The sequence below is a fragment of the Bubalus kerabau genome, chromosome 7 (assembly GCF_029407905.1).
Source record: "Bubalus kerabau isolate K-KA32 ecotype Philippines breed swamp buffalo chromosome 7, PCC_UOA_SB_1v2, whole genome shotgun sequence".
NCBI lineage: Eukaryota > Metazoa > Chordata > Mammalia > Artiodactyla > Bovidae > Bubalus > Bubalus kerabau.
The window spans coordinates 9,471,913-9,498,112 of record NC_073630.1 but is presented as its reverse complement, the minus strand read 5'-3'; the positions used below and the strand labels follow the sequence as shown (position 1 = coordinate 9,498,112).

At 39.7% G+C, this 26,200-nt stretch overlaps 3 long non-coding RNA genes across 4 annotated transcripts in view; all 3 read left to right on the top strand.

Annotated features, from left to right (window-relative positions):
* The window catches only part of LOC129657427 (uncharacterized), a 230,589-nt gene that overhangs the window by 19,858 nt on the left and 184,531 nt on the right, over positions 1 to 26,200 (top strand). The gene's annotated exons all lie outside the window — the stretch shown is intronic.
* LOC129657426 (uncharacterized) overlaps positions 2,072 to 26,200 on the top strand; it is a 154,296-nt gene continuing 130,167 nt past the window's right edge. The window contains exon 1 of one of the 2 annotated variants that reach the window (XR_008716712.1): positions 2,072 to 2,480. This is a non-coding gene — a long non-coding RNA (uncharacterized LOC129657426). The remainder of the gene's footprint in view (positions 2,481 to 26,200) is intronic. The other variant, XR_008716711.1, reaches the window with a different exon arrangement.
* On the top strand, positions 3,584 to 24,426 carry LOC129657429 (uncharacterized). The gene is made up of 2 exons (XR_008716715.1): positions 3,584 to 3,776; positions 23,535 to 24,426. It is a non-coding gene; the product is annotated as an uncharacterized LOC129657429 (long non-coding RNA).

Genomic DNA, 26,200 nt, shown 5'->3' with positions numbered 1-26,200 from the left:
GAGATAAGGCCGTAAGTCTTTTAGAGGAAAACAGGAGAAAATCTTTATAACTTTGGATTTGGCAAAGATTTATTCAATAAGACATAATCATAAGCCATAAATGAAAAATTTGATTAGACTTCATCAAAATCAAAGCTTTTGCTTGTCAAAAGACACTATTAATGAAAAGGCAAGCTGCAAAACGGGAGGAAATATTTGCAAAACGTATCTGAAAAAGGGTGTAAAACACACATATATACACAGAATATATAAAGAACGTTCATAACACAATATCATCCCAAATAAGAAACGGACAAAAGAAAAAGATCTGGACACTTACGTCTAATAAGCTCAAGAAAAATACCCAACATCATCAATCATTTGGAAAATGCAAATTGAAAATTACCAGTAAATATCACTGTACACCCAATATAAACAATTGAAAATGCTAACAATTTCAACCGTTGGCAGGAATGTTGAGAAGCTGGAACCCTCACATGCTGCTGAATGTAAAATGTCACATTCATTTTGGATAATATCTCAGCAGTTTCTTAGAAAGTTAACTAAACACTTAGCATAGGAGCCATCGTGTCTGAAGAAAACAATTAGTAATACAAAGTAGCAGTTTAAAAAATGCATAAGTAGAAATAAACTGCATGAAATTTATGGCACAAGAAATGAGAGAAAAATGGAAGTATTATACATTCTTAAAGCTCCTGCTGCTGCTGCTAAGTCACTTCAGTCGTGTCTGACTCTGTGTGACCCCATAGACGGCAGCCCACCAGGCTCCACCATCCCTGGGATTCTCCAGGTAAGAACACTGGAGTGGGTTGCCATTTCCTTTTTTTTTTTTTTTTTTGAGTTTGTTTTATTTTTTTTTATTTATTTTTAATTTAATTTTATTTTTAAACTTTGCATAATTGTATTAGTTTTGCCAAATACTTCCAATGCATGAAAGTGAAAAGTGAAAGTGAAGTCGCTCAGTCCTAATCGACTCTTAGTGATCCCATGGGCTGCAGCCTACCAGGCTCCTCCGTCCATAGGATTGTCCAGGCAAGAGTACTGGAGTGGGGTGCTTAAAGCTCATAAATTATATTAAATTCGTAGAATACGAAGGAAGGAAGGAAGGAATAGGAAGAATAGGAAGGAAGACTGTGATAATTTTAAAATGCTCCTAGTGGTGGTGGTGGTTTAGTTGCTAAGTTGTGTCCGACTCTTGCAACCCCATGGACTGTAGCCTGCCAGGCTCCTCTGTTGATGGGATTCTCTAGGCAAGAATACCAGAGTGGGTTGCCATTTCCTTCTCCAGGAGATCTTCCTGACCCATGAATGGAACCCCGGTCTCCTGCATTGCAGGCAGATTCTTTACCAACTGAGCTACAAGGGAGGTCTCAAAATGCTCCTAAGGACCTGGGAAAAGAGGAAAGTATCCTAGGGTCTTTTCTTTCCAGTTCCCCAAATAATTTTCTTTCTTGGATCTGCAGAGAAAGCGTTTCCTTTGTGGCCCCAGACTGTGGCCCCAGTCTCCTCCCTACACCTCTGCTCCTCAGCAGTAAGCCCAGCTCTGCTGAAATCACCACGCCCAGAATTCTCTCCCTCAGCCCACTGGCCCCACGGCATAAACTGTTTTCTACCCTCTATTCTCCTAAAGAGAATGTGAGGTCGGGGGTTACCAAGTTCCCTAGCCTTTTCCTCCTGTTCTCCTAAGGAGGAACTCTCATTTCTCCTGGGTCTTTGTTCCTAGCTGCTTCGGTGGACCGTAGATACATGGACTGAGGGATACATGCGCGGAAGAAGCTTGGCAGGTAGGGAGATACACAGATACGGAGAGAAAATCCTTCCCTCTGCTGCGCCCCATTGAATGTGGAAACAGCATGGTCAATTTGATGTTTAGGGCAGTGGCCGTCACATACATACAAATCCTATATATATATATGCATATAATTCCAGTTCCAGTTTCTCTACATCCTACATAAGGCAGGAAGCGGTCTGGTCAAGCTAACCTGTTGACTGCGTGGGTCTGGGCAGGAGTTTGGCGGTGGGCGGGGGGTGGGGCGGGGTCTAGCTCCCGGATGAGGCTCACCTGCGCTGAACCAAGCTCTAGGCCAACAAGCCTTGACAGGATCAGACTGGAGCGGGCCGGTTCTGGGAAGCCGACTGCGCATGCGCGAGAGGCTCTCGGCTTTCAGGGGCAGTTCCTAAGCCCCCTGTGCGCGGAGAGCAGGCAGGTGTCCAACTGTAACTGAGGAGGAAAACAGTTTGCCACCATTCTTCCCTAATATCAGATATTAGGGGGCAGGAGGCCACTCAAATGAAGCCCGCCTGAAAATAGCCGGCGCTGTCTACTTCTACGGCCCTTCTCTCTCCTGCCCAAGCCGCTGGTGTCCTTCTCCTCACGCCGCTTACCTGAGGGCGGATCTCGTCAACCACCACCCACTCCTGTGCACTCAGAAGCCACTGTCCCTGCCACCCTCACTTGCCCGGTGCTACCCGTGGCCAAGGTAGGTCTGGTGTCCCAGCCCTGCCTGCCCGGGCGTGGACGAGAGGGTGGGTATCGGGTGAGTGGTGGGAGCAACGCAATGAAGGGGCTATCATAAAACTGGTGCTGGAATGTTCCAGGGAAAGTGGGTATGGGTGCCACGATGGGGATATGTTTCTTGGCAAGAAACTTAAAAGTTCAGGCTCTAGGAGTGAATTGAGGTAAAAAGTGCACCCATTTTTGGAAGGAGTAAGTTTACTTCACAAATCCATCACATATTTAGGAGAACAGAAGGGAAAGCTGAATTTCTGACAGAACACCAGTTGACCATTCATGTCCAACTAGCAAACAGCGGTGCATTCTACGGCATCGTCCTCCCTGTCGTGCCCTCAGATGCAGATGCAGGCACCGGGTGCTGTAAGGCTGTCTCATGCTCCGTCACGCGAATGGAATTGGATCCTTTTCAGGACTTTGCCTTCAGTCAAAGTCAAGTCATTCATGCAGGGGGAATGCGCGGGGTGGGGGAGTTCAGATTCGTCTAGTGAAATACCAAGAAAATCCTCAGAGATGGGGATATTTAAAACAGCCACCACTCCCAGAACCTAGAGTTGCTTGGAAAGAACTGAGGAACTTCCCTGGTGGTCCAGTGGCCAGGACTCCACCCTCCCAGTGCAGGGGGTGAGGGCTCCATTCCTGGTCAGGGGACTAGATCCCGCATACCTAACTAAGACTTGGCACAGTGAGGTTAAGTAAAGAAGTAAATTTTTGGAAGTGTATATAAATGTCTGTGTGTGTATAAAGAGCAACTGAACAACTAATTAGGAAAAAAAAGAGTCAAAATCAGGAGTTTCAGGACTTGAAAGATGACTTGGTTGGGGGTATGGGGGGGTGGTTAAAGGGACAGACTTCCCCTCAGCAACTAGGAGGGTCACAGAAGGAGCAGAAGCCATGCCTGGCAAAGAAGATGAGAAAACCATGAGTCCTTAGGAGTCCTGGTTCAGCTCATTTTTACTTACCATGGTGTTATAGAGAACAAAGATAGGAAAATGTCACTGAGGCAGAGTGAAAGTTATAAGCAATTGTAAACTTTATGTGACCTTCCCTGGTAGCCCATTTGTAAAGAATCTACCTGCAATGCGGGAGACCTGGGTTTGATCCTTGTGTTGGGTCGATCCCCTGGAGGAGGGCAAGGCAGCCCACTCTAGTATTGTTGCCTGGAGAACCCCATGGACAGAAGAGCCTCGTGAACTGTGGTTCATAGTGTTGTAAAGAGCGGTACACAACTGAGTGAGAAAGCACAGCACAGCACAAGCTTTAGGTAAGACGTGTATGTGTGTGTGTGTGTGTGTGTTTGTGCGCGCACGTGCGTGCACGCGCACACGCTCAGTCCTGTCCGACTTTTTCCGACCCCATGGACTATAGCCTGCCAGGCTCCTCTGTCCATGGGATTTTCCAGACAAGAATACTGGAGTGGGTTGCCATTTCCTACTTCAGGGGATCTTCCCCACCCAGGGATTGAACCCTCATCTCTTGCATCTCCTCCATTGGCAGGTGGGTTCTTTAGCATTGTGCCACAGGGGAAGCCCAAGCTAGGTAAGATCAGATTAGATCAGATCAGTCGTGTCCGACTCTTTGCGACCCCATGAATCGCAGCACGCCAGGCCTCTCTGTCTATCACCAACTCCAGGGACTATTTTAACAATGAATATGACCAAATTAAGACTTCTATGGACTAATTCTCATTTAGTCCATTATCAAGCTGTTTATAAACAAACTATCATTTCCTGTTATGCTTTCCATTCTGAACTTTTAGAAATCTTATCAATGAATAAGTTTAGGTATTTTTTTTTTTAGTGTTTTTGTGTTAATGGGTTTGTGTTTTTCTTTTTTCCCCATCCTTTGGACCAGTACCAGAACTAGATAGAATGGAAATAATTTCATAAATGCGCTTGAAGCAAGAGAGTATGTGTTGATTTGTGTTTCACAATCACAAATACTTGTTACTACTGTGGGTTTTTTTGGTTCACTTGTTGATATTTTGAATCATAAAAATAATTTGGATTATAACTTCCATTCCAAAACTCAAAGTGGCAAAAAGAGCAGATTAGTTCACACATTTGGAAAATGCCTTGCTCCTCACTTTCCCCTTATTTTTTGAAAGACCAAAATGATCTTTCAGATTCCAAGATCTCAATACTTTATATAAATGAAAATACACATAAACCAACATCTTACCTGTCTGAAACAGAAAGTGCTGTTAAATGCCTTTTAGAGAGAAAGAATGAAAGTCAGTAGTTTGTCTGTGTCTTCAGCTGCTTTCCCAATATCTAGTCTGTCCTGTCCAGGAGGAATCCAGAGCAACATACTAAATCAAGTTTAAGAGATGGATTTAAGCTGGGTGGTAACTTGAAAGTTTAGAGAGTTTGACTCATATGGTTGTTGTGTGTATAAATGATGTATTTTATGAACCTTAATACTAGGTGATACAATCTCATAAACATTTATTGGTGGTGGTGGTCAGTCACTAAGTCATGTCCAACTCTTTGTGACCCCATGGACTGCATGCAGCGTGCCAGGCTTCCCTGTCCTTCACTTTCTCTCAGGGTTTGCTCAAATTCATATACATTGAGTCAGTGATGCCATTCAACAAGCTCATCCTTTGTCGTCCCCTTCTCCTCCTGCCCTCAGTCTTTTCCAACATCAAGGTCTTTTCCAGTGGTTTGGCTCTTATATCAGGTGGGCAAAAGTGTCGGAGCCTCAGTGTCAGCTGTTCCAATAAACATCTATAGAAGCGTTCAAATAACCTTAGATTAGACAGCAGACTTCTTTTTTTTCCTTGTAGCACTTTATTTATTTATTTATAACACCAAAACATTTTGTATTGGGGTGTAGTCGATTAACATTGTTGTGATAGTGTCAGGTGAATAGTGAAGGGACTCAGCCATACATATACATGTATCCATTCTACCCAAGCCACCCTCCCATCCAGACTGGCACATAATATTGAGTAGAGTTCCATGTGCTATACAATAGGTTTTTGTTGGTTATCCGTTTTAAATATATTAGTGTATACATGACCTTCCCAAAGTCCTTAATTATCCCTTCCCCTCGGCAATCAGGAGTTTGTTTTTTAAGTCTGTAAGTCTTTTTCTGTTTTGTATTTAAATTCATTTGTATCATTTCTAGATTCCACATATAAGTGATGTCGTATGATATTTGTCTCCTTCTCGGTCTGACTTACTTCACTCAGCATGACACTGTCTAGGTCCATCCACATTGCTGCAAATGGCCTTATTTCTTTCTTTTTAATTGCTGAGTAATATTCCATTGTATACATATACCATATCATCTTATCCATTCCTCTGTTGATGGACATTTACCATGCTTCCATGTCTTGCTATTGTAAACAGTGCTGCAGTGAACATTGGGGTGCATCTGTCTTTTTGGGCCATGTTTTTCTATGGATATATGCCCAGAAGTGGGATTGCAGGGTCATATGGTAGCTCTATCTTTAGTTTTTTAAGGAGCTTCCGTACTGTTCTCCATAGTGGCTGTACCAATTTACATTGCCACCAACAGCGCAGGAGGGTTCCCTTCTCTCCACACTGTCTCCAGCATTTGTTGTTTGTGGATTTTTTTTTTTTATAATGGCCATTTTGACTGGTGTGAGGTGGTATCTCATTATAGTTTTGATTTGCATTTCTCTAATAACTAGCGATGTTGAACATTTTTCATGTGCCTGTTGGCCATCATATGTCCTCTTGAGAAATGTCTATTCAGGTCTTCTGCCCATTCTTTGGGTTGTTTGTTTTGATACTATTAAGTGTCTAGGCTGTTTGTAAATTTTGGAGATTACTCCCTTATCAGTCACATCATTTGCAAATATTTTCTTCCAATCTGAGAATTGTCTTTTTGTTTGTTTATTGTTTCCTTTGCTGTGCAAAAGCTTTTGAGTTTAAGTAGGTCCCATTTGGACAGTGAACTTAAAAAAATTTTTTCCTACATTTTTTCTTCGACTTCCTTGTTGATTTCTTGGAATCCTGGAAGTCTCTGAACAACAGTTTTCCCAAGACTCTGAGGCAGTGGTTACATCATATAAGAATCCATTATGTAATTTTATCTTTATTCTGGTTACATTTCCGTTATAAACAGTTTAAGCATGTACACACACACGTCTATATATCAAAGACTCTATCCCTCATAAACTGTTTTGCCTTATTCATAAGCCAAGACTGTGTACAGTCAAGGATCAGACAGTTCTCCAAAAAGCTATTAGGGAAAAACTTTGGATTTAAAGGGAAATTATTATTCATCAAACCTTTAGAAAATTCTCAAGCTACAATTCACCCTTAAGTTCAAAGAGTGGCAAAATTAAATATCGACATTTTAATCTTATTTTTCCTTTATTCTTTGTAAAAAAACAACAAAATTTATATGGTTTTGCTTATTCTAAAGCTTACTTTAATAGCATCTCTTATGTTCCTGTTCTCTTATACTGCATTTCTGAGTTGTTCATTTACAATGTACCTGTGTTGTGATTTCGCACAATTTTTTTATGGAGTATGTTATTTTATTTCTAGATCTCTGATCACATTTAAACACTTTAATCTTTCTGTTCAGGTAGTAACTTTTTTCTTCGATGTTCTGCAGAGGAAGTAAGCAGATTCTCACAGATTGAATGTTTAAATGTGTCTTCAGAACATGCATGGGAAAAAGAGAGTGTAACTGTCACATTTTTAGCAGCAAAATACTTAAATAGCACTTGTTGTTAAGCCCATTAAGAGACACCCCCATCCTAAATTACTCAACATAAAACTATATTCTTATGAAAAAAGAGCAAAACATAACAGGAAGGTAAGATAAGTGTCTCTGAGACATGTCAGGTCCTGATGTGTATTAACAAATATCAGTCAGTTTCTGATTTAGACTTTTAAATTACAGAAGGAAGTTTGTTTGAAAGTTTTCTATGTTATATTTGGAATACTTAGAGTAGTTTTAGAATATATTTAGAATTGGTTTATGTTGTTTGGGAAAAATAAGTGGTAATGGTCTGCAAAGCTGCCCTGTCACCAGCTGGGTCTCAGAAACAGTGCTCTGCCTTCACCAAGCTTTCTGTACTTTCTGCTGCTAGGTAGACACTAAGGGTGGACAGTGAGAGACAGAAGGAAGAGAATGCACCAACTTCTCTTCTTATTTTGGTCCTCTTATCACCCATCAGCCACTTCAAATTGGGAGATTACTACATAAGCATCTATATTCCTAATTTCTCTTGAAAAACTGGAAAATCTCATCATATTGAGCCTGAAAACCAGTAGCATCAGCTAAGTCAGCCAAGCTGAGAAGCAGCTGATCCCATGAGTAGACCATCTGCTCTTGATTTTTTCCGCAGTCCTTACCACTCCCTAATATCCCACCTGTAAAAGCAAATGTTGGTTGCTCTTGATGAGTACAAATAGCGAAAATTGGAATCACTGTAAAGTTATGATCAAAAGCCAGTGAAAATATGAGGGGAATGCAGGAACCAAGAGACTATTATTAAAATGACAAGCATTTGATTGAGGTGGATGAAAAGGGATCTAAAAAGAATGCAGATTCTAATTGATTAGCATTCATATTAATTGGTTGCTACAGCTAAGTCACTTCAGTCGTGTCCGACTCTGTGTGACCCCATAGACAGCAGCCCACCAGGCTGCTCCGTCCCTGGGATTCTCCAGGCAAGAATACTGGAGTGGGTTGCCATTTCCTTCTCCGATATTAACTGGAATTGATGATATTGTTGAGAAAGTTGGCTGGAGCCAGGTTGCTGATTACAAATACCAACTGCCCGAATCACATGATGGATATTGGTTTACGGAAAGATGTTAGCGTTAGATTTTGCAAAGCTCTATAGCTATCCTCAGATTGTGATGAAAGAAAGTGAAATTGAGTTGCTCAGTCATGTCTGACTCTTTGCGACCCCATGGACTGTAGCCCACCAGGCTCTTCTGTCCATGGGATTCTCCAAGCAAGAATACTGGATTGGGTTGCCATTCCCTTCTCCAGGGGATCTTCCTGACCGAGGGATCGAACCCCACCCAGGGATTGAACCTGGGTCTCCTGCATTGCAGGCGGATTCTTTATCGTCTGAGCCACCGGGAAAGTCCAGGGAAATCACAGTGTGGTATGTGCCTTCAGTTCTGTAATTACATTTTGGCTGCTTCAGATCTATATTAGACCAATATTCAGATTATACAGTCACAGTCTGAATCTCCCAGTGGTATCTATTTCTTGAAAATTAATTAGCTGGGCTTCCCAGGTTGCAAAGTGGTAAAGAATCTTCATGCTAGTGCAGGAGATGAAAGAGATGTGGGTTTGATCCCTGAATAGGGAAGATCCCCTGGAGTAGGAAATGGCAACCCACTCCAGTATTCTTGCCTGGAAAATTCCACGAACAGAGGAGCCTGGCAGGCTATAGTCCAGGGGGTCGGGAAGAGTTGAAAACGACTAAGAATGCGAGTGCGCACACACACAATTAGCTACCTTCAGTTTAACTCTGGCTGATGAATGAGATACCCTTTATTAGGGACAGTTTGCTAAATAGGAATTTCAGTTGTCATATTGAGTATTGTTTGATTTTACTCAGTGATAATTCCTACACCACTCCTCCTTCCCCCTAATAGGGATTTCTGTTCATATAATTTAACCTCTTTAATAAAGCCATATGTTTTCCTAATCCAATTATGATAATCTCATTCTTCTTGGCTGTTCATATTTTAGTAATAGGTATGATGCATTTCTGGTTAGTGCAAGGAATGAAATCTTCCGGGGAACTTTGCGAAAATTTTTGTCACAATTAAAAAGAGATACACAAAAACACTATTTTCACTAGATGTTCTTTTGTCTGATTATGATATAAGGTAGTTAGCCTAAGGACAAGGCCATATCCCGAAGAATGCATTGTAGAATGATAGAAAGATCCTTAGTCCTTCATGATGTTGTTGAGGCATTGAATTAAGCAATCCTGAAGCTGCCTCACCTGAGAATATCTTATATAAAATAATAAATTTCATAAGGCTTCAGCTAGTTAGGCCAGGATTTTCTGTTTCTTGTAGGTGAAATCTTCCTAGTGAATATACTGGGGAAAAATCTTCATTAGTGAATGATTTATAGTTAGAGGGTTTGTCAGATTAAGTAGAAAGGTCTTTATCTTGGCCTGTCTCAGAAAACAGATTATCCTAGAAAGGAGAGAGAAAACTGAATGATGGGAGAAAGATAAAAGAGAGTCAATAAGATATAAATATTTGGCAAAACTAATACAATTATGTAAAGTTTAAAAAAAAAAAAAAAGTATATGTAAAAATGTGGCAGTAGCCTGGACCAGGAGTCAGAACATACTCTGACAAAGTCATTCAGATTAAAAATTTTAGATATAAATATTCCCTCTAGGATTGTTCAGATAGTTAATGTAGATTGTGTTTCTGATGAATTTTGAGTACTTCCATGTTTCTTAAATTGGTGATCCTAAATTATTAATGTTAATTCAACAAAGTTCTCTTATCTAGCCATCACTAGTGACAGGTTTCTATTGAACTTAACTTCAGTAAAATTTAAACATTAATTAAAGATTTCTATGAATTAAGCTTCTTTTATGAAACTGATTTGTTTAAAATCCCAATATTTCATCAGGTTTGCATACAAAATAAAGAGTCTTGACCCCAGACTGCATACTTATTATTAGAAATGTTTGATATGGTTGGTTCAAATTTAGGGCTAGAGAGTTCTTTATCATGATCAATTTCACATTCCTTCAGAGGCAGGTATACGTGTGCACATACATACATGAAATCTATTGATAGACAGGTAGATAGATAGAGCTATATGTCTCTTAGCTCAGCTTCTCTGTGCTATATTCTATTCTGTTTATGAAAAACGATGTAGTGTGCCATCACATCATTTGACAGAAACTTTATATCACAAGTGAGAAATTATGTGGGAGGAGGAGAAATGTATTCTAGGATAAGTTAAATAAATGACAGGTAACTTCACTGAAAATATAAATAGGTGTATTTAGGATCGTGGAATTAGTGAGGGGAGGGGCTCAGTGCTGGTTCAGCAGCAGCCCAGCACAAGCCTGTAGACTATGGCCGGTGGGCCAGATCCAGCCTGTGGCCTGTTTATGTGGTGCATAAATTAAAAGAGGTGTTAACATTTTTAAATATTTGGAAAAATTAAAAGGTTATTTTGTGACATAAGAAAATCATATGAAATTAAAATTCCAGTTTCCATAAATAATTTTATTGGTATAGAACCATGCCCATTTGTTTGCATGTTGTTTATGGCTGCTCTCCCACAGTTGAACAGGTGCAACACAGATGCAGTGCTTCAGAGCTTGAGATATTTACTATTTGGCTCTTTACAAAGGTTTGCCAATCCCTGGCCTCAACCAGCAATGGCAGCCCACTCCAGTACTTTTGACTGGATAATCCCATGGACGAAGGAGCCTGGTGGGCTGTGGTCCATGGGGTCGCTAAGAGTTGGGCACGACTGAGCGACTTGACTTTCACTTTTCACTTTCATGCATTGGAGAAGGAAATGGCAACCCACTCCAGTGTTCTTGCCTGGAGAATCCCAGGGATGAAGGAGCCTGATGGGCTTCCATCTATGGGGTCGTACAGAGTCGGACATGACTGAAGCAACTTAGCAGCAGCAGCAGCGGCCTCAACCAGTGCATCTCAGCCTTTAATGTGCATTGAATCACTTGGGGGTCCTGTGTAAAGGTGCAGATTCTGATTCACAACGTGTGGGGATCCTGAGTGTCCACATGTCTGAAGTGCCGAAAACCATACTAGAAGTTACAAGGACCTGGTGCAGAATCAGCAAATTTGTTCTTTAAAGGGCCAAATAATAAGTATTTCAGGATCTGTAGGCTTTCCATTTTTTCTTTTTTTACAACTACTAAATCTTCAGGGGAAAGTACACATAGACTACATGCAAAAGAACAGGAGTGACTATGTTCCAGTAAATGATTATTTACAAAAGCAAGCTTTGGATTGTACTTGGACCACAAGCTTAGTTTACTGATAACTGGCCTAGAGTGTTACTATCTGGTGTCCATTAAGAAATAGGCATTGTCCTACCCTTAACTTGCTTCCTAGTTCCATTACATGCACCAGTAATAATGCTGAGGAAGATAACAGTTAACTTTTATTGGGTGATTATAATATGCCAGGCTCTATATTAAGCACTCTGAACTTTCTCTTATTTTAATCCTCACAACAAATCCTAGGAAGCAGAGACTGTCATTATTTTGGCCTACAAATGAAGAAACTGAGCTTCAGAAAAAAAGTAATTTGCTCAAAGTTGCCACAGCAAACTAATAGTGGGCCTGGGATAAGACATAACCCATGATTATCACATGGCTGTTGGACTATTGGATTACTGAGTGGAACATGTATGCTCATAGAAGTTATGCAAGCCAGCAGACTGGACTGTCAGTATACTGGCATCTTTCTTTGGGGATCTTGTGCTCACAGACCTGAATAATAAAAGGTGAAACATCTCTTTCGAGTAAATGTAGGTGTCAGAAAACTGGATGTTTGGCTCAGGGAGGGCAGAGCTTTCTATTTTATGACAGATTTAGCACCTTCACTGCACATTCTTGAAGTTAAGGCTCAGAGAGATCTCAGCAGCCACACTTTCATAGTCTTGGATTTTTGATGCTCTCAAAATTAAATCGATTTACTTTATAATAATGTGTTATTTTAGGCACCACATAGCACGGCCTTCTGTTTTCTTTGTGTGCTTTGGAATTTTCAGTTATACAGTGAATGTTCTTTCTAACGACTGTGACTGAAATTACATTTCACTTTCCAAATTCCTCTAGACTTTTTTCCTTTTTCTTAGCTACAGTTTCTAAAGTAGAGAAGTAGACCTTGATTCTGGTCTAGAATTTAAGATTAGTTTTATCTGTCTGTAATGTTACACTCATTTGAAAAGACTCTGACGCTGGGAAAGATGGAAGGCAGGAAGAGAAGGTAACAACAGAGGATGAGTTGGTTGGATGGCATCACCGACTCAATGGACATGAGTTTGAGCAAGCTCTGGGAGTTGGTGATGGACAGGGAAGCCTGGCGTGCTGCGGTCCATGGGGTCACAGAGTCGGACGCAATTGAGCGACTGAACTGAACTGAACTAAATACCGTTATTTCCCTGTAAATTAGTATGTTAGGCGTAGGGCGCATATCAGCATAACAGTGTAGTAGATTAATAGACCACTGAGAGCAAATGTATTGTAGATAGAAATGCTTTGAGGAAAATTTTCTGGAGTCTCAGACACAATATTCTTACATTACAGATAACATGTAAAGATGAATAATTGTGTCATTTTTATGAATCATCTGTTTAAAAACTTTATATCACTGCCATGATGATTAGTAATTATTTTCACTTTATGAGCAATTAATGTAGGTTACAGGGCAAGGAGGAATGTAGCAAAGGTTTCAAAATCCTAAGAATCTATCATCTTAAAATTTTAGATGGGGAAGGGAAGGAAATATGGCACTAAACTATGAAATCACACAGAATCATAGATTCTTAGAGCTAGAGCTTTTGATGATCTAATATAGCCATCTACATACCCTTACTTTTCTATGTAAGTCCAAACTGATTAAGTGAAATTCTTAAAGCCATTTGTTTCTCCAACACAAATATATTGGAGTTTCTTCCCTGAATCTGGGAATATGTGTTACTTTCCTAGGTCTGTCATAACAAAGTACCACAAACTGGGTAGCTTACACAACAGACATTTATTGTCTCACGGTTCTGGAGGCTAGAAATCTGAGATCAAAATGTTGGCTTGAAGTCTGAAGGCCCTTAGGAGGAATCCTTCCCTGTCTGTCTTAGCTTCTGGTGAAGGCCAGCAATTCCTTGCCATTCTTTGGCTGTCGATGTATCACCCGTCTCTGCTTCCACCTTCACTTGGTGTGTTCTTTTTCTTTTCTTTAAAAAAAATGTGTTTATTTGGCTTAGTTACAGCACATGGGGTCTTCATTGTAGCATGCGTGATCTTTCGTTGTGGCTTGGGCTTGGTGTAGGGCACATATCAGCATAACACTATATATATTAATAGGTCACTAAGAGCAAATGTGCTGTTAATAAAAAATGTTTTGAGAAAACATTTTCTGGAATCTCAGACACAGTATCCTCAGATTATAGATAACATGTAAAGATGAATAATTGTGTCATTTTTATGAATCATCTGTTGAAAAACTTTATATTGCTGCCTTGATTATTAATAATAATTATCACTTTATGAGCAGAATGTAAGTTACAGTGCTAAACATCCCCACATGTTATTTTCTCTGTTTCTTTGTCTTCACATTGCTGCCTTCTTCTAAGAACACCAGTCATACTGGATTGGAGCTAATCATACTCCAGTATGACTTCATCTTAACTAACTATATTTGCAACAACCCTATTTCCAACTAAAGCCACCTTTTGAGGTACTGGGTATTAAGACTTAAATATATCTTTTTGTGGGGGACACAGTTCAACCATTAATACAAAGATGCAAAGTTATTATTGCTGTTTCCCATGCAGATCTTACAGTGTGGGGAAGAAGGTATATGTGGATCTAGGAGGATACATGTTTTAATAGCGCAGTATGCACAAAATGCTGTAAGATTACCACAGTGGGAGCAACTACCTTTTTCTAAGTGAAATGGCAGAGGAAGGCTTTCGAAGAGAGTTGCCATTTGAATCAGGCTTTGAGGGACAGATAGGAATTCATTGACAAAAAGATGCCAGGTGGGAGGGACACATCAGGCAAATAAATGGCTTTGGGTAAAGGCATGGAAATAAGAGTGAATAAAGTGTTTGTTTGCTGTGGTTAGTCCTAGCTACTCTTTATTGAGTAATTGTGTTATTGAATATTAACAACAATCCCTTAATACTCATTTTGCAGATGGGAAAACTGAAATTTAAAGAAATTAAGCACTTAATTTTAGTTCACATGTCTAGGAGGTGTCTACTGGGATTAGAACTGGGAGAGTCTAATCACACAATCTGTTTTAGCCATTGTGGTAAAAATTACAGTTCAAGGTATTTTAGGAGTGCATAAATGATGGTTAAAGGTAAGGCTGAAGAAATAGGTTAAATATGAATTGTGAAGAAGTTGTTTCATCACTTGATTTACCTAACAGAAATTTGGTTTATTTAATAGAGTTTGAACTTTAAGTACAATAGGCAGTTGAACACTTGCTGTAGCTTTAAGGAAGGTATAAATGGCCAGATTCCTGAAGGGTGGTGGGTGGTTGCGGGGGAGGAAGATTGGAGGCCCAGAGGCTTGAGAGGAAGCTACAGTTGCCAGCCATGTTAGAAATAATGAAGACTGAAACTAGACAGAGATAATGGGGTGAGAGTAGGTGATAACTGACAAGAGAGACTTGACAGTTGAGACCAGTCACATGTTAATGCTAAAATCAGGGTACTCTATTGTATCACCTTTCTTGCTCCTTTGACTCTAGTGTTGGAAGTAGAAATGTTTCAACTCAACGGATTAAAGCAATAATTTCAACCCAGAATCCTAACATTGGAAAGAGTCTAGTATGTCTGAATGCTATTTAATTAATTATTAATGCTAAAGCTATTTAAACAGTTATAGAAGACATTTGTTTTTAAATTCCAAAGACTGAGTTAACATATTTAAAAGTAAACTTCATAAAAGTGACAGAAAATATTTTGTCAAAATGCCCTGATGCTATCTCATATATCTTTATTAAGTTATAATTCCTTTGGGTTGAATTCACCCAAGTGTTACTCTGGGTATAGCCACACTTTGATAGCTCAGTTTATTCTACTAAAGCTTGTAATTTTTAAAGATCTGCTGTTTCTTAACAATAGTTTTAAAGCAGCCCAGACAATAACAACTATCCAACAGGAAGTTGAAATTTACCACACGAACATTTGTTAAAATAAGCTGCATTTCCCTTAAGTGAATTTCTTATATTTTGAGGAATTACTTGATGCAGGTGTCTGGTGCCACCACAGACCACACCTTGTGACTTGCTTCTCTTAGTGATGTTTGGCCAGTCTGTGTGTACTTAGCAGCCTTCTCCTAGCACTGCCTGGGGCCATGTGATACAACTGTCATCAGTCAGATGAAAGCAAACATAAGCAATGTTTGTGAATCTTTTTTATACTTTTGTTGCAGGAAGGAGGACCCCTTCCAGGGCCTGAAACTGGGTTCTTGTCTAACACTTGGAAATGAATTGTCTGAGGAGACACATGTGCTGGCAAAGCAAGAGATTTTATTGGGAAAGGGCACCCGGGTGGAGAACAGTAGGGTAAGGGAACCCAGGAGAACAGCTCTGCCACGTGGCTTGCAGTCTCGGGTTTTATGGTGATGGGATTAGTTTCCCGGTTGTCTTGAGCCAATCATTCTGACTTACGAGTCCTTCCTGGTGGTTCATGCCTTGTTCAGCCAAGATGAATGCCAGAGAGAAGGACTCTGGGGGGTGGTCGGTCGGACATGTGGTGTCTCATTTTGACCTTTCCCGAACTCTTCGGGTTGTTGGAGGCTTATTAGTTCTGTGTTCCTTACCAGGACCTCCTGCCATGAAACAACTCATGCAAATGGTTACTATGGTGCCTGGCCAGGGTGGGTGGTTTCAATCAGTGTGCTTCTCCTAAGACTTTTAGTCCTTAAGTTGAAAGTATAATATCATGTATTTGGGGGAAACTGAGACATAAGCTGACATACTCATATACACACTATGTCTCACTAAGTGAAAGTCTAATAAATAATGAAAAGAATGCTAAAAATCCTATTCGAATTGGTTTTATATTACACAGTGGAAACTGAAGTTACCTGAAAATGACAGGCATTATTAATCTAGTATTCTCCCAGGTGCCTGAATGCAAAACCAAACATACATTGTGTGGGAAGTGTATGTCTTCTTGTGATGGAATCTCAACTTGGTATCTTGCATCATTGCTAGATAAAAAGAATTATTGGAATGTTGATTTATAATGTTGAGACTAAATTAGAATTCAGTGTTGTTAAGATTTGAAACAAACAGCACTTTAAACTTTAAGGAGTTTAAAGTTTTGGTATTTCATCACTTCTGAGAGACCATTCTTTTTATAAATTAGTGTTTGGTATAACATCATCTCAAAGGACAGGGAGATGGAGAACAGGAAGAATTTTTCTTTGTTTAGTGCAAAGGCACTCCCAAAGAAAAATATTAAAGATAAATAGTAATACAAGATGCTGATGGTGCAAACTCACTTGACTAAGCAGTGCAAGCATGTTAATATTGTGATTTTTTGATTACTATTAAAATATATAATCCAACAGGTGGAAAAACCCCTGACTTATTCTCAGTGTCCAAGCTATGGCTGCTAACATGAAGAAAGGCTCTGCATCATATAATGTTCCGATGGACTTACTGTAACTTAGGTCTGTGGGGGTTTCTAGAACTAACATGTCTGCATCAGAAGGTAAGATCAGCTGGGAGGAGCTTCTTCCTTTGCTTAACAAAGTTCCTAGAATCTGACAGGGAACCAGCCTGGAATCAGATGGCTCAATGGGGCCTGTGATGATTTTTTCATAGTAAAGAGTTTAATCATGCAGAGAATGATCATATAGATGTGTAGTCCACATGGATAAGCTGCTTATCCAGAGATCCCTAGCAGTTTAAAAATGGGTCTAGATGAGGGAGCTGGACCTAGAGCCCAGAACTAAAGGGAGAGGAGACATAGGGTAAAGCACTTTCAGAGACCATCACCTCTCAGATCCTGGAGAAAATGACGGACAAGTTTGGTTCTGCTTGGCCCATTCAGAGATTCACTTGATTTGCTTTCAGTTTGGGCTAGACCCCCTCATACCTGGACACTCTTGGATTTTAGTGATATAAAACAGAGCTTCAATCATTTAGAATCAAGAGCATATGTGCAGGGAACACATTTGCATTTCAATCCCCCTCTGGTCAACTGCCATTCACTCAGAATCCAGCCGTGGTACATGACACATGACCCTCACAGATGATTAAAAAGTGGTGGACACAGTATCTACAGATTTTGATACTCATAGGAGTCCTGGAACCAATTCTCCACATAAACTGAGGGATGATGACTCGATTTCTTTGAGGAAATAGTATATAAAAGGCCCTGGATGTTATAACCTTAGATTCTGATTTTTTAAATAAATTACAAAGAAAAATGCTACACAAGTGAAGCTTTACTGTTATTAAAAAAAAAAAAAAGTGGTGGACACAGCTGGGTTCACACCAACTGGCTCATATTCTATCCCAGTGGATTCCTAAATGACTATACATTGATCAAGTTCATGAACATCACTGGTGCACAGAAAGCAGTAACATTTCTGGTATCTTGTATGCTCTAAGAAAAAGTCATTTGCCATTTATAACTTTTCAGAGTTAAAGTCATTGAAGTAATATTTAATTTGTTAAAAATTAAAGAAAATTAATAGTGTTATGGGGGCTTCCCAGGTAGCTCAGTGCTAAAGAATCTGCCTCCCAATGCAGGAAACGCAGGTTCGATCCCTGAGTCAGGAAAATCCCCTGGAGTAGGAAATGACAAGCCACTCCAGTATTCTTGCCTGGAAAATCTCATGGACAGAGGAGTCTGGCAGGCTACAGTCCATGGGGTCACAAAGAATTGCACATGACTTAGTGACTAAACAGCAACAGTAGTGTTATAGTGTCTATGATTTCACAAAGATACTCAATTTATTTTAAAAGAAATTAGAGAAAATTTGTAAATAATGGCTAGGTGAATCAGAGAAGAGGTAAGGGTTCACTGATCTGGAGGTCTTGCCCTGCTTGACCTAGGAAACTGTTCTTACGTGTTACGTGGAGAATAGATACCAGTGCTCTGCAGGGCTTGAGTCTGAATCTGCTACCATAAATTCAGTTCTGAGCTTGGATGATTTGTTTAAAGCAGTTATATAAAATGAGACAAAAAGATACTAGGACAGTTGGTTAAGGTTTCTGAAAACCACAGAACAAGACAATTCATTGAGCAGAATAAATGGGATTTGGAATGATCTTTTTGCATCTGTAACTATTGGTAGGGGAAAAGAGAATTACCAATTTTCCAACTGTTTGGGATGAAACAACAATTTCTGGGATTCACAGTTCATATCAGAGTTGTTTAACCAGCAAAGTGCTAAAGTGATTAAATATGGAACCATGAAGCTAAAGCTCAAGAAGACTGGTCAGAAACGTTTCTGGAACGAGCCTTTGGCTGTAGTAGCTATTTCTGCTCTGTTGGTCAGTGATGAAATGCGCTACGGTCAGTCTGTTAAATTATCCAGAGGAAGGTTTACTTTGGTGGTTTTAAGGTATCTTCTTTCAAAATTTTGATGTGGCAGCACATCCCTTCACAGCTCATTTCCTGAGGGATATTGAGCAAGAGCCAAATCAAGGAAAAAAAGGAAAGTTTAAACTCTTTGACCTCCCTGTGAACCCCTGTCCTTGTTTAAATATATAAGACACTCTCATAATCTGGTTTATACTGAACGCTGCCACAAAGGTGCTGAGTATTTATTATGCAGAGATCCAGGGCCTAGTTTTCAGCAGAAAAATAAGAGAATATGCCTTGAGCAGCATTGTGCTTTCCTCAATTGTGAAGCTAAAGCCAAAATGAATAAAACAACCTTGTTTTTTCTATAAAAATTTAGTTGGAGAAAATTTAGTTTATGTGCAGATGTATTTAGTATCTTTTTGTTGTCCATTAGGAATTTATAAGAGCTCATGTCTCAATCATTATATTATGGTGTCTCTTCAGATCTCAGTTTGGTCTTTACTCCATCCAGGAAGTCCTTCCTGACCACAGCTGTCTCCAAATAATATTGGCCCTGGGAAGCTGTCTCCTCCTCTTCTCCTCAGGGCATTTTACACTTACATTTACTCTAATTTCTATTGATGTGACGACAGTTATCCTTTGAACACACAGATCTGAACTACGAGAGTTCACTTTTCTGAAGATTTTTTTCACTGAATGTGTATTACAATACTACAAGAGCCACAGTTGGTTGAATCCTTGCTTGGTTGAATCTGGATGTGGAACCATGGATATGGATGGCTGATGATAAAAAGTAGTGGACATAGCTGGTTATAAATGAAGAAGTTATAAATGAATTTTTGACTGCTCAGGGGTTGGAGGGGTTTTGAAGGCCCAAACCCACTGTTGTTCAAAGGTCAGCTGTATTGTCTTCTGACTTTTTCTGTCTTTCTTTGACAGAATCATGCCAAATGGCTAATAATGTAACTACTATATTTTTTGACATACACAGTTACTCATAAGATAAATGTATTCTGAGGAAGTCAAATTGCAAAATCAATAAATCCTCAAAACAGGGGAGGGACAGTGGGAGGGGACTGGAGATCATGGAGAGACACTAACTGTTTCTGAGTAAAGTGTATGTAATTCTTTAAAAGACATTACTACAAGCATTAAAATAAATAGAATTATTTATAGGTAAGTCTAATAGACTATGATGTGATTGGCCTGTATTCTTTAAATTTAATAGTACTGATTCCTGAAATTCTAAAACAATTGGTTAAAAAAGTATAAAATATTTTAGAGAGATTTTTGGTCAAAGCTGAATTGTATAATTGGTTTTATTTTCTTTGGTATTTTGTGAAAGAGTCAAAGAATAGCTCTGACCAGTGGTGTACTGGTAAATGTTTATTAACTAGCTCTCAGGTTTGGGGGTGCTGGGGTGAGTCCTGGTTCATAGAATTTGACAATTAACATGGTGTAAATCCTCCCACATGGACAATTTAAAACTACCAAGGGGCCCTCGATCCGCTCTAAAACCTCCTGAAAGTTTAATAATTGGCTTGTAAAAATAGGATTGTCAGCTCTAGTATACTGGCTAAGGCTCAGAGCTTAAGAGGGTATCAAACTAGTTACCCAGTGTGAATATGGAATCTTAAACACTCTGCCTTATGACCCTCCAAATACTTGTAGAGGAAGGGAAGACATAATAGGGATAAGAATGGGATAGTTTTACTTGTGCACAGAGAATGTCACCTGCCATGTCAGTAAACACAGGATGTTGGGGCTCGCTGGCCGTCAACCACTGCAGCCGCTCTGACTGAAGGGATTCACGATGGAAAACAAAACCAGATACTGGCCCCAGATAGTGAAGGTGCGTATCAAAGGAATGATTTCAGTGAACCCAGACTCTTACATCTTCCCATGTACAGGAAAGTGCTAAATTCATTGACTTGAGATGTCTGGTTTTCTTTAATTAACAGCAACCTTTTGATGTTCTGAGTTTTTGCTGCAAAAACTCCTATATATCCTGGCTCCCTCCTTACCTCTTCAGAGCAGTCCTTTAGAGCTAAAAGGCTGACTCCTGGGCTTAAGTGTAGAAATTCCACTGAATAAAACATAATTCTCAGCTTTTGGGTTGTGCATTTTTTTTCAGTTGATGCACTGTATTTTCTGTATGTAGATTTTTATGTCAAGTATGCCAAAAAGTATATTAACTTGAGTGAAGAGTTCCTTAAGACTTTGAAATAAATATTAAATGTGCCATTAAAATATAAAGATTTTGGTATTACTTATAGCATGTTGTTGAAAGTATAATTTCAATAAATGACCATGGATAAGCAATTTCCTGCTAGTCACTAAACTTCTTCCTTTATTACTTTTTAATTTCTATCCCTCTGTTGTTTCCTCTTTGGCATCCTTTTCTCTTGAATCAGTCTCTCTGCATCAATGCCAATTTACTTCACCAAAACAAATACTCTTAGGAAAGCTCTTTGTCAGCTAGACATTTTACAATGTGTAAATAAAATGATTTTTTTCCCCTCCTGCAACACCACTCTTTAAATGAAAAGAACATTATAGGGATATTGCCAGTCCTGTGCCAGAGATTTGGAAATTTTTTGAAAAATAACCTCTGAATAATCTCACCCTATCTAGATGTGTTAGTCATTTAAGGAAAAGAGATTTAAATGTTTAATCAGCCAGAATTGAAAGTTGTAAGTAAAAGCGTCTTAACTTTCTTCATTCCTCTCAGCAGCTCAGGTCTGAGACTTCGAAGGTGTACGTTGACTAAATTCACTGCCTCCTGAGATTTTTTTTTTCAATTGGCACCTGACAAGGAGTACCTTCATGATAAATGTTCTCTAACATGGTCCTTATTGTTCAGTCACTCCATCGTGTCTGACTCTGTGACCCCATGGACTGTAGCCTGCCAGGCTCCTCTGTCCATAGGATTCTCCAGGAGAGAATATACTGGAGTGGATTGCCATTTCCTTCTCCAGAGGATCTTCCCAATCCAGGTATCGAACCTGCATTGGCAGGTGGATTCTTTAACCACTGAGCCACCAGGGAAGCCCAATGTAAAGCTACTACTGTTCAAAAACTGTAGCCAGAAGTCCACACAAGGTCAGCTCTGATCCTACAAGCATCTTTCTGAGCTTGGGAACTTGCTGGGAGCCCAGATTTCTAACCAAAGCCACTAATCAAAACTTACAATGCAGGACTTCCCTGGTGGTTCAGTGGTTAAGAATCCACCTGCCGATGCAGGGGACATAGGTTTGACCCCTGGTCCAGGAACTAGGATCCCACATGCTGTAGGGCAACTACTGAGCCTGTACACCCTAGAGCCCGTGCTCTACAACAAGAGAAGCCACTGCGATAAGCCTGTGCAGTGCAACACAGTAATGAAGACCGCATACAGTCCCCCCGTAAAAAAAAAACTTAGAATGCAACTGTGTCGGACACAGGAAATTCCATCAAAAGTGAGATATGCTTATTAAATTCTGATCAAACCTCTTGTAAACTATTTTATGAAATCCAGCACTGACCTGATTTCCTATAGGAAAAAAAAAAAAACCCACAAGGTGTATGATTAATCTATTTTTCTCTACCAGTGTACGGGTAGTTAGAAAGGAGGACCTTTTCAACACCAAAGAACTCTCAAGTTACTGAAAGATGGGCAATGTTTGATTAACAGACTGTTGTGGTTGAGCTACAGAACTAGTTTCCAGCCCAGAGTAATTCCAAATCTTAAAAGTTCAGCAACTGAAAAAAAAAATTAATATCGTGGTTAAGTGGCTGATAGATCAGGCTGAGGCTTTCATAAAGGGCTTTCTGTAGCACTGCTAGCAAGAGTGGGAACATTAAAAAAAAACAAAAACGAGATTGCCAGTGCATTGTCAGCTTGACATCAGTCAAGACAAATCTTCTGATTTTCCCTGAATGCCCAACTGCTTCTACCCCATTGCTCCAAATGGCAGGTGTTCAAAGGCACTGAAGTCCCAGTCTGATGTTCACTGCCATCTTTCCACACCTGACCAGGGGACTGCGAGCATCCGGGGGCGGGGTGAGGGAACCACGTGGTACACATACGCCCACACCGGTGCCTTCATCCTTGGGGACAGGATGCTCTCGCATCCTTGGGCCCAGCGGCTGTTGGAGTTCCCAGCACATCACTACTGGAGCTTCCAGTGCAGAACTGGAAACCAAACGAAAATCCACAGAAACATTTCACTCTACGCTGTTTTCAGATGTTCGGTGAACTATAAGCACTTGGGTAGAATTGAGATCAGATTTTCAACTAATCAATGTGAACTGAATTATGAATCAATTTCCATGTCAGAGCTGAGAAAGGATTTCTTCGGTCCCTGAAGAGACGCCAAATGTATGACTTGGAAGAAATGATTGTTTTTATTTTAAACACATCACAGCAGGTACTTAGGCAAATAAGAGCTCATTTTGCCTCCTACTTAACCAGGAACTGTGGAGCAGTAAGAAAGGGTGGAAAGAAATGCTTCCTCCTGGCATTTCGGGGCTGTCCATCTTTATTCCCTGAGAAGAGCCTGACTGAACCAAAAGCCATAAAGAACCACTTTGTAGGCTCTGAAACCAGGGTTAAACCAATTCCAAAACATGCTCCAGAAACGCAAGAGGAAGAATCACTGATTCTGCATGTGGCCATGTAAGATCATTCATTTGGAGAAGTAAAATTCTGGGATGTTTATTCAACCCAACAGTCTCCTGATGTAGGAGGCTATCTTCAGAAATAACTTTGTTAACTGAAATTTATCCACAGTTGACAAGGAGGAGAAGAAGGAAGTCACCAGCCATCTGGCCACGGATTCCACTGGAGACCCATCTGAGTGAGCTGTCTCAGATGCTTCTGAGTTTGCAGCCACAGGGATTGGAGGGCTGCTGCCATGACATCTCAGCTGCAGTAATGCTGTCAGAAATCACCTTCCAGTCTGATGGGTCTCACAAAGCAAATGAGCCAGAGCCCAATTATCTACACACATGCGCGCGCGCGCGCGCACACACACACACACACACACACACACACACACACACCTCTCTGGATCTATTATTTTCCAACTGCATCATATTATTTTTTGATAATCCTCTAGCAATTCCACTTCATGAAGTTCCTACACCCGTTTTTCCCTGGCACAACATGTAGGTGAACCCCCGAGCAGTTGCATGAATTCAGAATGTTTAGAAACAGTTGCTAGGATCATAAGAAGAAAACTTAGGAGTCCCAGCCAGTATTTGCATACTTAGCCCTTCCATGTGTGTTTGCTCACTGCTTTTTCGTGAACGGTGAGTAAGAAAGTCAAAATAAGCTGCTTCAATCAATTCCAGTCTGAGCATGTGGAAACTGCCAGAAAATCAAGGCTATGAGGCTGGAAGTTTGGAAACCAGTGTTTATATCTTTTCCTTTTGACAGTTACCTGTTTCTTACACTAAAATATGAATCTAAAGGCATTAGGATGGATGCTATGCCTTCTTACTAACCAATCTCCAAAGACGTAGCTCCCCATCTCACCCGAACTGTCCCTGACAATCCACGTTTTCTAGAAGCCTGTGACATGCTAGGAGCAAACCCAGATTCTGAGTTTATGTCTGTGTCCAAGGACCTACCCAGCTAACTCTGGGTCACAGTAGGAGCCAGCATGTTTGGGCCTTGAGTATTTAAAAAAAAAAAAAAAAAAAAAAAAACTATGGCCAAGAAGTAGATTTACAGAAGGAGACATAATCAAATAAACCTTTGTGAGTCTTCTTTTTTTTTTTTTTTAAAGTTCATATTATTTTTAACTTGCTAAATCTTTTCTCATCTATTCTTGTTTGCTCTGACACAGGAGAGGCAAAATTGTGATAATCTAGAATAGGGAAAGATAGTTCTGAAAAAATATTGTATCAGAGAAAACTTAGAAAAATGACACTTTTCTTTAGAAGGTCTTCAAAAGGTAAAAACAAGTTGAACACGTTGATTTTTAAAATTTTATTTTGTAAAGCATTGGAACTCTCCCTTCTCCAAGGAACTTAATACTGGCAGAAAGACTTCCTTGAAACACAGCGTGAGTGATAATTTTTCTCTTTACCTACAAGGAAATCATTATCCATGTTTTTCTTAATCCTTCTGCATTGGCTGTTTGTCAGTTGGAAACATTGATAGCTCTCATTAGTGAGTAGGTATTAAAATAGCCCATTTATTGAAAAGAAAAACAAGCAAATACACATTTTGAAGAGGTCAACCAGTCATACAATGCACTGTTGGGAATTTTCCATTCACTTATATTTTTGTTTCTGTGTATATTGAGAGTACTCTGATTCTTCATGAAACTGTTTGTTGTATTATTCTATTAAACAAAATAAAGCAGTTTTCAATCTTAGCTACTTCGGTAGGAAAAGAAGAAAAACAAAACTAATTTCTTGGCGGATGGTTGGAGGAGAGATCATGGTACAACATGAACTTGTTTAAAAGGAAAGAAGGTGGGGTGAGCTGATAGCCTGAACTAGTGTACACAAAGCCAAGTGTTAAATGCTCAATAAGCTTTTCTTCTTTCCTTGAATTGAGAGTGTCAGGTTCTTAGAACTGTACTCTCTCCATAGTCTAACCCCTCCCCACCAAAACAAACAGTAAACAAACAAACTACTCATCTAGGGAGATTACTAATCAGGTGGTTAGCAGGTTATTGATTACATAAATGATTTTGTCCCTCTTTAATTTTCTTCCCGGATTTCCTTTAGTAGCATCCCTCATTATTCTATAACGCCTTTTGAATTTCTCCTTCATTCTTGAGAGACATCAATTAGAGAAATATTATGTCAGTTGATAAAGGTTTGCTCCTTCTTACCCATATCTGCATTATGTAACAGGATTCTTGAAGGTGGAAATTCTTCCTTCCTCCCTCAGTAAAGCATCTGAAACCAAAACTACTTGTCTTCCACTTCCCAACCCCCTGCTCACCATGAATGAGAGGGGAAAGTACAAAAAAAGCACTGTTGTTTCAAAGAGTTTATTAGTCTCTGATCCAGCCCTTGCACATTTTGAAAGGAAAAAACTACTATAATTGAGAATATTCTGTTACAGAAGAGGAATATCTGTTTTCCAGGTGTATCAATAGTGGATATTAAATAATAGAGGGGAAAGGTAGTTCTAAGAAGAATAGTAGGATCTTAAAAAACAAAAAAGAAAAACAAATAGTTGCCTTGGTTCTCTGCATCTGCTTATTTTACAGCTCTGCACCTACTTTCATCTCTGCTGCTATAAGGGCTACACGGTTACTTCAGATTTCTGGAGCCAAACCTCTAGGCAGATCAGCAGTTAAACTGTATTGAAAAACCACAGAAAGTAACATAAAAAAACCAAACTAAAATTACCCGAACAAAAAACTATTTAATCAAGTGAAATTTTCTTGATTTCTGCTTTTCTGAGTAACTATGTCATTACTTAAACATCAT